General features: G+C 32.7%; 1 long non-coding RNA gene across 1 annotated transcript; it reads right to left on the bottom strand.

The window, feature by feature from the left end:
* Positions 1–603: 603 nt before the first annotated feature.
* Positions 604–3,384, bottom strand: LOC109122576 (uncharacterized). Its single transcript, XR_002030057.2, has 2 exons — positions 2,590–3,384; positions 604–859 (listed from the first exon to the last, which is right to left on the bottom strand). It is a non-coding gene; the product is annotated as an uncharacterized LOC109122576 (long non-coding RNA).
* Between the last annotated feature and the right edge of the window lie 9,487 nt (positions 3,385–12,871).

Raw genomic sequence — 12,871 nt, 5'->3', positions numbered from 1 at the left:
GACATGGAGTCTGTAAAAGGGTACTCTAGGGAGATAAAAGGAACTACGCACAGAGTGCACAAGAATAATAATAGTTTTCCCGCTCACGGTCAAATCCCATATTGCACAATCTTTGGCTTTGATTTCCATATTACCTTCAAATGGGCGGCTCCAAACACAACTTTCCCATTTTTCACTACAAGAAAAATGGGAAATAATGACGTTTTTTAAGCGTCAAGAAAGGAAAAAGATGACGCTTCTCTAAAGCGTCCTTTTCGGCCCTGTCATTGTATGTCTTAGGCAACAATGACGCTTTTAGGAATCGCCATCTTTGATAAATACTTTCAATGACGTTTAAAGAAGCATCATCTTTGGATAATGTTAACAACGACACTCGTAAGAAGCGTCAACTTTAAACATTTTCTAGTGATATCATTTTTATGAAATAAGCAATCTTGACATTTATAGAAGTGTCATATTTAATAGATTTTATCCATGACACATTATTTTATATCCTATTATTAAAATAATGATTTCCTATACAATTAAATAAAAATTAAAAAAGCCCCAAAATTAAACTAAATTTTACTAATAAAAATAGTTTCAAATATTGATATACAATTCAAACCATTAATGTAACTTCATACTTACATACAATAATTACATACAAATTTGTTAATTATATCAAAATATTTCAATAACAATTTCTAATTCTACAAAAGAACAAATATTAGTGCAACAACTATTAAGAACTATATTCTATAAAAAAAATAAGATCATCCTCCAAATGACTTTGATGTAATCTTCATGGTTTTCGGCATCACTACCTCCTTCAACATTATGATTTCTTGTCTTTTGGCCAACCAATTTCCTTTGAAACCTATAAACAAATACAAGGAGAATAAAAAATCTCTCAATTATAAATGCAAAAACCAAAAAGTGCAATTCAAACTAAAACTCTCACAAAAATCTTAAAGGAAAAAAAAACACAAGAACCAATATAAAATGAAAAGTAGAAAATTTTGAGAAAATTAAACAATAGAAAAAACACTAGTTCTTTCTTTTCTTTTCTTTTTTTATTTTAGTTTAGGTGATTCAAGAGCAATAGAAAAATAAATTTCTAAATGGGGTTTTGAGTTATTTACCACGAACTAAACTGTAAAGAGCATTATTAGTTGATTTTCTCCAATAAAATATATTTTATTCATCATTCTTCTACCTAAAAAACAAAAAATCAAATATATAATCCAAAGAACAAAACGTAAATAAAGTTTCAAAGGGAAATTTTATATATTATGGGAAAATGTAAGAAAAAAATATTAAGGAAAAAAGTAGAAAAGATGTCTAAAGATTTTCCTCTCAATTTTCATTGAATAGAGGTAGGAAATATGCATTCATCTTAAATTTAATAATTTTCCCATGGACAACCAAGCAATCTTACATTTTTTTTCCTTCTCTTTTTCCTCTTTCTCCCATTTCCCTCAAGCTTTCCATGAACAACCAAACAATCTTATATTTTCTTTCCTTCTTTTTTTCCTCTTTCAACATTTCCCTCAATCTTTCCATTAACAAATTAACATAGTCTTCATATGTCTTCCTCTCTATCTTTCTTTCTCTCACAACTCCATCTCTCCTTTTCTTCACTCTTTTTATCAAAGATATCTAACCGAACAACCCTCACTTCTTGCCTTTTGCCTAGCACCCAAAACAACTCTCCTTCTCTCACAGCTTCTTCCCTCAATTTTCTTCTCTCCCTCTATCAAAAATCTTTAATTGAACAACCCTTGTTCTCTTGTTTCCTCTTACCTAGAAAATTCTCACCCTTTCTTCACACTTCTACTCTCCTAAAAGAAAAATCCCAATCTCTCTTCTCTTCAACGAATCACCATTTTTCACTCCCAAAACCAGCTCCAAAATAACAAGGTACAACTTGAACCAAATGAAATCAAACCACAAAAACTCAAACCAACTTGTGAAATCAATAAAACATGAGGTAATTCATGCATGGTAGGTTATGCAAAATATTAAAATATAAAATATTAATGGAATTACTATTTTTACTTATCATATAATTGAGAATATATGATTAAAAAAGTGTCAAAATGAAGTTTTTTTTTTTTTTTTTACAAGAATAAAATAAGAATCTAAGTCATCATGGTGATGGATTTGAATCAAGCACTTCAAACTAACTCAAAAGTTCAGTGACTTTATTACCTCCCATGAACTTCCCAAGCTCTTCAAGAATGCCTTTAAGGGAAGAAATAATAAAACTAATAATAAAAATAATAAGCTAAACAATTGATTTAAGCACTTGGCTTCTCATGGACTAAGCATCGAACACTTGGTGGATGCAATATATCTATAATTTATCAATTGATTGAGAATATCTATAATTTGAACCAATTAAGATCTTCATCTGGTTGATTAAATAAAAGAAGAAACTGCTCTAATTTGTTAGTTAGCAAAGCAGGTGACATGAAAAGTAAACAAATTTGATTTATATCAAAAATAGTAAATCACTATAAGATAAACACTAGATAAATCCAAAATTAAATCCAGAATAATGGAGAGATCTCACTAAACATAACCACTGTTCTTGGACTGAAATACCATTTTTCCAAACTCCAAATCCAATCTCCACTGTTAGAATGAAGATCAATGTGTCCTGAATGTGCTCCCAAAATTGCAACTCAATCGGACTACGAATTGACCTCGATCAAAGCTAATGATCAAAACAGTCCGGAGAGAAAAGCCCACCAAAACAAGAAAGATGACTTTCCAAAACTCTAAATCCGATCTTCACCGTTCAAATTGAAGATTAATGAGCTGTGAACCTCTCCTTCAAATTTCAGCTCGATCAGACCATGGACAAAGCTGCATCAGACCTTTGATAAAATTAGGGCATGATGAAAAAAATTTGCGTTTTTCTCTCTTCTCCTCTTTCTCTGTAATGACTGTTCAAAACTCCAAATCCGATCTCCATCGTTCATATTGAAGATACATGAGCCACGAACCTTTCCTCCAAATTTCAACTCGATTGGACCACGGACGAAGCGGGATCAGACATTTGATGAAATCTGAGCATGATGAGAAAAACCTGCGTTTTTCTCTCTTCTCCTCTTTCTTTCTAATGACTTTCCGAAACTCCAAATCCGATCTTCACCGTTCATATTGAAGATAAATGAGTCATGAAACTCTCCTCCAAATTTTAGCTCGATCGGACCACGGACGAAGTGGGATCGGACCTTTGATGAAATCTGGGCATGATGAGAAAAACCTGTGTTTTTCTCTCTTCTCTTCTTTCTCTCTAAAAACGGTGGCTCTCTCCCTTCTTTCTTGTCTTCCAAAAGTTAGGGTTTTCAATGGAGAGTGAAAATTTAGGGTTTTCAGTAAAGAAAATGGTAAAGGCTTATTGAAGTATGAAATATGTCTTTTTCGTCCCTTCTTTTCTCTTTGGACTTTATAACAAATTCTAAAATACCACGCATGTCCTTTTTCAATAAATTAAAAATAGTATTCTTTATTTCATCTTCCAATAATAATTTTTATATATTGAACTCATAATGAATTTATATTGTTTAATTATTTGATATTTTAGGTTGATGTTGGTTTAATTTGAATATTGATATTTTAAAAAAAAAAAACTAATTTAATAGAATGAGCTTATTTCCCATAAATATTAGAAAATTTTTATAAATATTCTTATTGCATTTAGTTTTATTGTGAGTCTAATCATCATTAAATTAATTTAAATATTAATTTATTTCATTTTAGTTAAATAATTTCAAATTTATATTCATTAACTATAAAACCTTCTCAAATAATGGGTTAAACCCAATAAATGTGGTCCAAGGCCCGAACAAGTGCTCAAAATAGGGCACTTTTTTGTGGTCCACACATAAATTAACAAATTATTTTTAAATGAAATATAAGATAATTTCTAATTTAATAAAAATGAAAAATAGTTTATGAAAATAGATTGTATTGATACAAACTATAAAAAAAATTAATATCAAATAATAAAAAAAAAATTATTAGGATTTATTTTATTTATATCCAATTTTTTTTAAAAAAACCTTAATGTAGCAACTTTATGTCATTAATATTAGTGTCAATTTACCATAATTAATTTATAGAATAAAATTCTAATATCAAAATTTGTATAAGTTAACTTAAAAACAAAAATTTTAAAAGTCAATACAACTATGACACTTCTTAGAAGCGTGATTACATACTCATCAAATAATGATGCTTATAATAAGTGTCAAGGTAAATAATAAAACTATGACACTTCTTATAAGCGTCATTATATACACAGTTATAAGGAAAAATACCACATCAAATAATGACACTTATAATAAGTGTCAAGGTAAATAATACAATTATGACACTTCTTATAAGCGTCATTATTTCCCATTTTTCTTGTAGTGTTTTTTTAATTAAATTAATGTCAACAAAGAGCATAATGGCTTGTGTTAGCATTATTAAATTGCTTACCAATATTATTGCTCCACCTTTTGACCATTCCACTGTATCTATTGTGATACCTTCTCATAAGTCTTTATTCAAAACCATTGTCCTTAGGTATTTCGTAAATAGATGCATATGTATAAATACATGCACATAAATGTGTATTGAACCTAATCATATTGTTCAGCTAATAAAAGACACCAAGAAAGGCAAATGTTCTCAACTTGATATATGGTGTGAGGAAGGATTAACTTTTTAGGAAAAACAAGAATTGAATTTGAAACATAAACCGAGGAAAAGTAAATGTAATTTCTAGTACACCCTTAATTGCTTCTATGTAATTCTGATGCCTATAGCCATGTTCTTAGGAAGATTTGAATGTCAACAAAAAGGGAGACATATAATAAATTTTTTTATTTCTGATTTAAATTATAAATACAAAACAATAAAAATAAAATGAAATAAAATAAAATAAAATAAAAGAGACAAAAAGAGGATGTCTCCTCCCCTCGCAAACAATTAGAAACAATGACAACCTCAGAGACACAAAATAATCTTAAAAACATTTGCAACACGAAATCAATTGGAATTTTGTTAAATAAAAACTGAACAAGGTCCAAAAACATTCTGTGATAATGGATTATAAGGGGAAAAAGTTAAGAAAAGAATAAATAAATAGACAAATAAATAGTCATTTGCAACCAAAAAATTGATATAATCCATTTCCTTCTTTAAACCAGCCACACAGGCTACTAGGAATAGGTGAATTCAACAATCCTATCAGCTAGCATTACCCGACACCTAGGAATTTAAGGCACCATCTACGCAAAATGCTGTCATCAATATGGTACATTTGAAACACTTAATCCATCATGCTTAATCATTATTCACACACTACGATCAACTCAAGATTTTCTTCACGATTTCTGGTACAGATGTTCTCAAAGAATTCATACTTAACCATCCTAGAAAACTATTCCCAATAAAAACAAAAAAGAAAGAAAATCCTTAATATGTTCCTGTACAATTTGCAGTTCACACAAAGCAAAAGCCACTCTCCTGTATGAAACCACAAATTGCAACACAATTAATAAAAGATAAAAGAAACAAATAGAAAAACCCCACAAGAATGTAGTAAAACTATCATTCGGCAATTTCGAAAATATTGTAAACCAACACCATTAACATTCAAGTTTCCGAAGTAACCCATGATAAGAGCAAGAAGATCATAGAACACTTCGAAAATAATCCATACCCACTGAAGAAAAACATGATTCACGGATACCCACATACCTCATGCCCCTGATGTAGGGAATTAAACCGAATTCCCAACCCGTGAGAAACAAAAAATTAGAGAAAACACACGCCAAAGAAAAACAATCACACGCACAAGACAGTATTTACGTGGTTCGGCAATTTGCCTACGTCCACGGAGTTGCAGGGATATCACTATTATCAGGGAAGAATACAGAGTACAACTTAGCGGCTACAATATTCTCTATATATATATAGCACGGCAACCCTACCATACTAAAAAACCCTAATTACAAAAGGTGGTTCCACAATGGGCTAAACGGGCCCAACAGGCCTCAATAAATCTCCCATTAAAAAAGCCATGCAATATTATTCGGGTCGGGTCGTCAAACCGGATCAAACAAAACTAGGCTCCACAAAGCCCAACAAATCTCCCACTTGGAGACTAGTCCAATCACCAACATCAAACCGTTATCCTCCAAGAAACGATCCCTCATCCCTACAACTCATCCTCCTGTCCTCAAGCTAGAAGACCAATTGAAGCTGCGCATAGCTTCAACTTCTCAATAGTGACACCCTTAGTCAACATGTCTGCAGGGTTCTTAGATCCACAAATCTTCTCAAGTATTACCAGTTTATCCTCAACAAGATAACGGATAAAGTGGTATTTTGTTTGTATATGTTTCGACTTTGAATGAAAAGCCGAATTTTTGGCAAGAAAAATTGCACTCTGACTGTCACTGTGTAGAATGCCCATCTCCTGCTTCTTACCCAATTCATCTAAGAAACCATGTAGCCAAATCATCTCCTTTCCAGCTTCAGTTGCTGCAACATACTCAGCTTCTGTAGTAGACAAAGTAACAATCTTCTGTAGATTTGAAGTCCATGATATAGCTGTACCACCTAGAGTAAAAACAAACCCAGTAGTACTCTTTCTACTATCAATATCACCAGCAAAATCAGCATCTACATAACCCTGCAGTTTCAAACTTGCACCTGTGAAGCAAAGACATGTATCTAATGAACCCTTAAGATATCTTAAAATCCACTTGACTGCCTCCCAATGCTGCTTTCCAGGCCTACTCATGAATCTGCTCACAACTCCCACTGCATGTGCAATGTCTGGTCTTGTACACACCATAGCATACATCAAGCTGCCAATAGCTGAGGCATAGGACACCTTGCTCATATGGTCCCTTTTTTCTTCTGTCTTTGGTGACTGTTCTTTGCTTAGTTTGAAATGACTACCCAAGGGTGTGCTCACTGGTTTAGCTTCATTCATGTTGAACCTGCTGAGAACTTTCTTCACATACTCTGACTGTGAAAGTTTCAATGTACCATTAGCCTTATCTCTAATGATTCTCATACCAAGGATTTGCTTTGCAGCTCCCAAATCCTTCATTGCAAACTGTTTGGACAATTGCTTCTTCAGATTATTAATCTTCTCAATGTCAGACCCTACAATAAGCATATCATCCACATACAACAGTAATATGATGTAAGAGTTGTCAAAGGACTTAACATAGCAACAATGATCAGCTTCACATCTCTTGAACCCAATTCTATGCATAAAATTGTCAAACTTCTTGTACCACTGTCTAGGAGCTTGTTTAAGGCCATACAAGCTCTTTCTCAGTTTGCAGACTAGATTCTCTTGTCCCTGAACAATGAACCCTTCTGGCTGAATCATGTAAAGGTCTTCCTCCAAGTCACCATGAAGGAATGTTGTCTTCACATCTAACTGCTCAAGATGTAAGTTTTCTGCGGCCACCATTCCAAGTACAAGTCTAATTGTTGACATCTTCACAACTGGAGAAAATATCTCTGTGTAGTCAATGCCCTCCTTCTGTTGGAACCCTTTAACAACTAATCTGGCCTTGTAACGTTTGCTACCATCATGCTCATTCTTTATTCTGTATACCCACTTGTTGTGCAAAGCCTTCTTTCCTACTGGCAATTCAGTCAGTTCCCATGTCTGATTCCCCAACAGGGAATCCATCTCATCCTTCATGGCTAACTCCCACTTGCTTGAATTCTCATCTTGCAAGGCTTCATCATAACACTCTGGCTCACCACCATCAGTCAACAGGAGATAATTTAAAACAGGTGAATAACGCTGCGGAGGTCTAGTGTTCCTAGAAGATCTGCGAACTTCAACTACAGGTGTACTCAGATCTACCTGTGAATTCACATTCTCCTTATCTTCTTCACCCCCTTATTGGATAGCACTTTCAGTCAATTCATCTAAGTTGACAAACTCAGATTTCTTTTGATCTATCTCTGTAACATCTGACGTTACAGTTGACATATCCTTGTACATAACCTGTTCATTAAATATCACATTTCTACTTCTGATGATTTTCCTGTTTTGTTCATCCTAAAACCTATAGCCAAATTTCTCATCACCATAACCAATGAAAAAACATATTTTTGACTTTGCATCAAGTTTACTACGAGCATCAGAATCAATATGAACATAAGAAACACAACCAAAAACTTTTAAATGTGAAAACTTCACCTCTTTACCGCTCCAAACCTCCTCAGGAAGTCTGAACTCCATGGGAACTGATGGTCCTCGATTTATCAGGTAAGCTGCAGTGCTAACAGCATCAGCCCAAAAAGTTTTTGGTAGTCCAGCATGCAACCTCATACTTTTAGCACGCTCATTGAGAGTTCTATTCATGCGCTCAGCCACACCATTCTGCTGTGGTGTCCCAGGAATGGTCTTCTCCATCCTAATTCCCTGTGCAACACAATACTCACTGAATCCTCCATCTATGTACTCTCCTCCATTATCTGACCTCAAACATTTTACTTTCAAACCTGTTTCTGTCTCAACCATGACCTTCCACTTCTTAAAAGTTACAAATACATCAGATTTATTTTTCAGAAAATAAACCCATACCTTTCTACTTGAGTCATCAATAAAGGTGATGTAGTACCTTGAACCTCCTAGGGATGCAACCGGAGAAGGCCCCCACAAATCAGTGTGTACTAGTTCCAATTTTTCAGCCTTCGGTGTCCTGCCAGTTTTCAAGAAGCTCACCTTTTTTTGCTTTCCTAAGATGCAACTTTCACACATGTCAAAATCAATGGACTTCAATTCTGGTAGTTTTCCTTTTGACAGCAACATCTTCATCCCTTTCTCACTCATGTGACCAAGTCTGCGGTGCCATAGGCTTGTATCAGTACTTGCATCAGCAACTGCAATTGTGTCTCTTGGACATGAGGTCATATACAGAGTGCCAGTCTTCTTTCCACGAGCCAATACCCTAGCTCCCTTTGTAACCTTCCAAGTACCACCAACAAATAGTATTGCATGTCCTTCATCATCAAGTTGTCCAACAGAAATCAGATTCCTCTTCAGGTCAGGAATAAGTCGAACCTTCTCCAGTAACCAAACAGACCCATTGGGCAATGATATCCGGACGTCTCCCAGACCCACAACATCCAAGGCTGAACCATCAGCCAAATACACCTTACCAAAATCACCTGCAACATAATTCTGTATGATTTCTCGGTGTGGAGTGGTATGAAACGAAGCTCCTGAATCCAAAACCCAATCATCAAGTGGACTATCTACTGCAAGAAGTAATGCATCCTGTACCTCTTCTGTTACAGCATTAGCAGAATCATCTTCATTCTTCTTCTTAGGGCTTTTGCATTGCCTTTTAAAGTGACCTGTTTTCCCACAATTCCAGCATTGTACTTGTTGGCCTGATCTAGATTTGCTTCTGTTCCGATTAGAATTTCTGGAATTTGACCTACCCTGATTTGAATTTTTGTTATTACCTTTGCCTCTTGTCTCAAGGTTTAGGGCAGAACCAGATCCTGAGGTTTCACCTGCATCTCTTCGGCGAATCTCCTCAGCCAGAATTAAATCTCGTATATCATTGTACTTGAGCTTTTCCTTTCCTGTAGAATTGCTTACTGCCATCCTCATTGCCTCCCAACTGTTTGGCAAAGAAGCCAAGACGATCAGAGCACGAATCTCATCATCAAAATCAATTTCTACAGACGACAATTGATTTGTGATTGTATTAAATTCATTCAGATGTTGTGCTACTGATGCATTCTCTGCCATCTTCAAATTGAACAATTTCTTCATCAGATGCACCTTATTGTTTGCGGATGGCTTTTCATACATACCGGACAAAGCCTTCATCAGATCTGCTGTGGTCTTCTCCTTTACAACATTGTGTGCAACAGACCTAGACAGAGTTAACCTAATAACTCCTAGAACCTGTCTGTCAAGAAGCGCCCATTCCTCAGCCTTCATACTCTCAAGTTTTGTCCCCAAAAGAGGCAGATGCAATTTCCTCCCATAGAGATAATCTTCAATCTGCATCCTCCAATACGCAAAGTTTGTGTCATCAAACTTTTCTATTCCAGACGCCTTTCCTGCTTCCTCTGCCATTGCTCCCACTCAAACCTAACCCTAGGCTCTGATACCAGTTGTAGGGAATTAAACCGAATTCCCAACCCGTGAGAAACAAAAAATTAGAGAAAACACACGCCAAAGAAAAACAATCACACGCACAAGACAGTATTTACGTGGTTCGGCAATTTGCCTACGTCCACGGAGTTGCAGGGATATCACTATTATCAAGGAAGAAGACAGAGTACAACTTAGCGGCTACAATATTCTCTATATATATATATAGCACGGCAACCCTACCATACTAAAAAACCCTAATTACAAAAGGTGGTTCCACAATGGGCTAAACGGGCCCAACAGGCCTCAATAAATCTCCCATTAAAAAAGCCATGCAATATTATTCGGGTCGGGTCGTCAAACCGGATCAAACAAAACTAGGCTCCACAAAGCCCAACACCTGAAAATCAATGAAAGGTCAATAATAGTGTCAGCCGGGTTCGGGTGTTTTTTGTGATCAGGTTTCAGATTTCATAACTTTCCGGTTCACATTTGAGTGTTTATTAAATTGCGCGGTGGCTGCTAAAATGGAGACCGGTGGCTGCTGGTAGGGAAAACTAAAGGGCAATTTTGGAATAGCTTACCGAAAGTATATAGTGCACAAGAAAAATAATAGTTTTGTCATTAACGATCAAAGTCCATATTCCAGTTTCTTTGGGTTTGCTTTCCATATTACCTTCAAATGGGCCGATGCAAACACAACTTTCCCTAGATAAAACATAGCTTCTATAAAAAGCAATATTTTCTACACTTTATATTAAGCTTTTTTTTCTTTATTTTTTTTTTGTTCAAATCATAAAATTTTTAAACCAAATTAGCCAAACAAATTTAGAAGCTTTTATTGAATTAGAAAAGAATTGGCTTTTCAAAAATCAATTTAAACAAGATTTAAGTGATTTTTTTTAAAAGAATTAATCGGTTAAAAGGGATAAAAATAATCCCCAAATTTGTAAATCTAATCATTCTCATGTTTTTACTTGAAAAATAACTCATTATTGACATAAATGTCCTTTATCATTTTAAATATTTACATGTAGGTTTTAAAAGAAATTATTGTTTTTACAATATATATATAGTGAAGACATTTTTATCAAAATAAGACAAAAAATGTGGAGGGTTAAATTTCCAAAATTGGATATGACCCTTTTAATCAAATAACCTTCTTTATTTTATAAGTAAATCTAATATTACAATGATATATCAATTTAGGAAATATTTTTTACAAAAAAGAATCTACACTCATTAGGAATTTAGGACGAATAAAATTGACAATTTATTAATAAATTAAAACTAACAATTTTCCTTTACCTATGATTGGTTATTGAAAATTTTGAAGAAAAATGTAGGAAAAAAGAAGAAGAAATTAGAAATAAAATATATAGTAGATTTAAAAATAATTCTATATGCTTTTTCAAATTCATTTTATTGATTTTTGTCACCTTTTTATAAAATTTAAATAATTTAAAAATGTAAGTCTTCACTAATATTAATTATAATTGAGTTTTTGTATCCTTTTATGGTTAATTAAATATGATAAAACCATTAAATTCTTTTTTTTTTCCTTTGAATCAAAGAGAAGGATGGAAGTTGGGAATTTGGTAAATAAATTATTTATTTTCTAAGAATTTTGTGTTTTTTTAAAAAAAAATGAAAATAATTAAACATGTCAAGAGATTTAAACTTTTGTTTTTAAAAATAGTTTTTTGTTATTTAGAATGTTAAATAATGTTTTTTGAGAATTCACTTTGAAAAGAGATTTTTATTTTTTGGAATAAATGGACAATTTATTAATTAAAAAAAAAAAGGTTTCCTATGTTTGGCTGGTGAGAATTTTGAGAAAAAATATAAGGAAAAGAAGAAAATCGGAAGAAATCACATGTGATAGAATTTACAAAATAAATAAATCTTTTGTTTAATATTAATATAAAAAATCTTATATCATAAACTTCTAAATAATAAAATAGAATTTTTAAATTTAAACCTTAATTTATAAAATGTATTATTATAATTAATATTTAAAATCATTATTATTTGTGGGATGATAATTTCATTTTTGTCCATTATATATATATTTTTTATTTAATTTTTTATATTAATTATTTATTACATGTTATCATTTTAAGTTTAATATGTCAAAAAAAAATAATTAAAATCAATAAATATAGACAAATTAAAGAGTAAAAATAAATTAAAATTAAAAAAGTTTTATGAGAAAATGCACGAGTATATTAAAAAGAATATAAAGGAAAAAAAATAAAAATAAAAATAAAAACTATAATAGGTGACAATGGATTATGGTGGCAAGAGAGGAACAAAAAAAAAGAAAAAAGAAAAAAGTGAAAACGTGACAAGTGGTAAGGGAGATATATTGATGTGAGAAAAATAATAAAATTGAATGACTCATATACTTGTTAACAAATAGTATTAAATTAGTGTGTACTTTGTCCTTTACCTTTGAGGGTAATTGTGGAACAAATTTGAAAGCACTATTGGAGTGCATGAATACACAATATTTTTTTCCATTTTACACCAAAATTAAAAAGAAAAAAGTAAAGTTTCAAAATTTCATATTTTTTGTAGTTGGTGTATGATTAGATGATTTTCCCTTTCCTTTTTGCTAAGGATGTTTTTACCAATATCTTATAGGAATTAAAAAAAAAAAAAAGCACTGCTTCAGTCCAAATGACGAGATATAAACCAAAACCCTGGTTTGTAGGATTCTAAGAAGTGATA

The sequence above is a fragment of the Vitis vinifera genome, chromosome 5, assembly GCF_030704535.1.
Source record: "Vitis vinifera cultivar Pinot Noir 40024 chromosome 5, ASM3070453v1".
Taxonomy (NCBI): domain Eukaryota; kingdom Viridiplantae; phylum Streptophyta; class Magnoliopsida; order Vitales; family Vitaceae; genus Vitis; species Vitis vinifera.
This window is presented reverse-complemented; position numbering and strand designations above follow the sequence as displayed.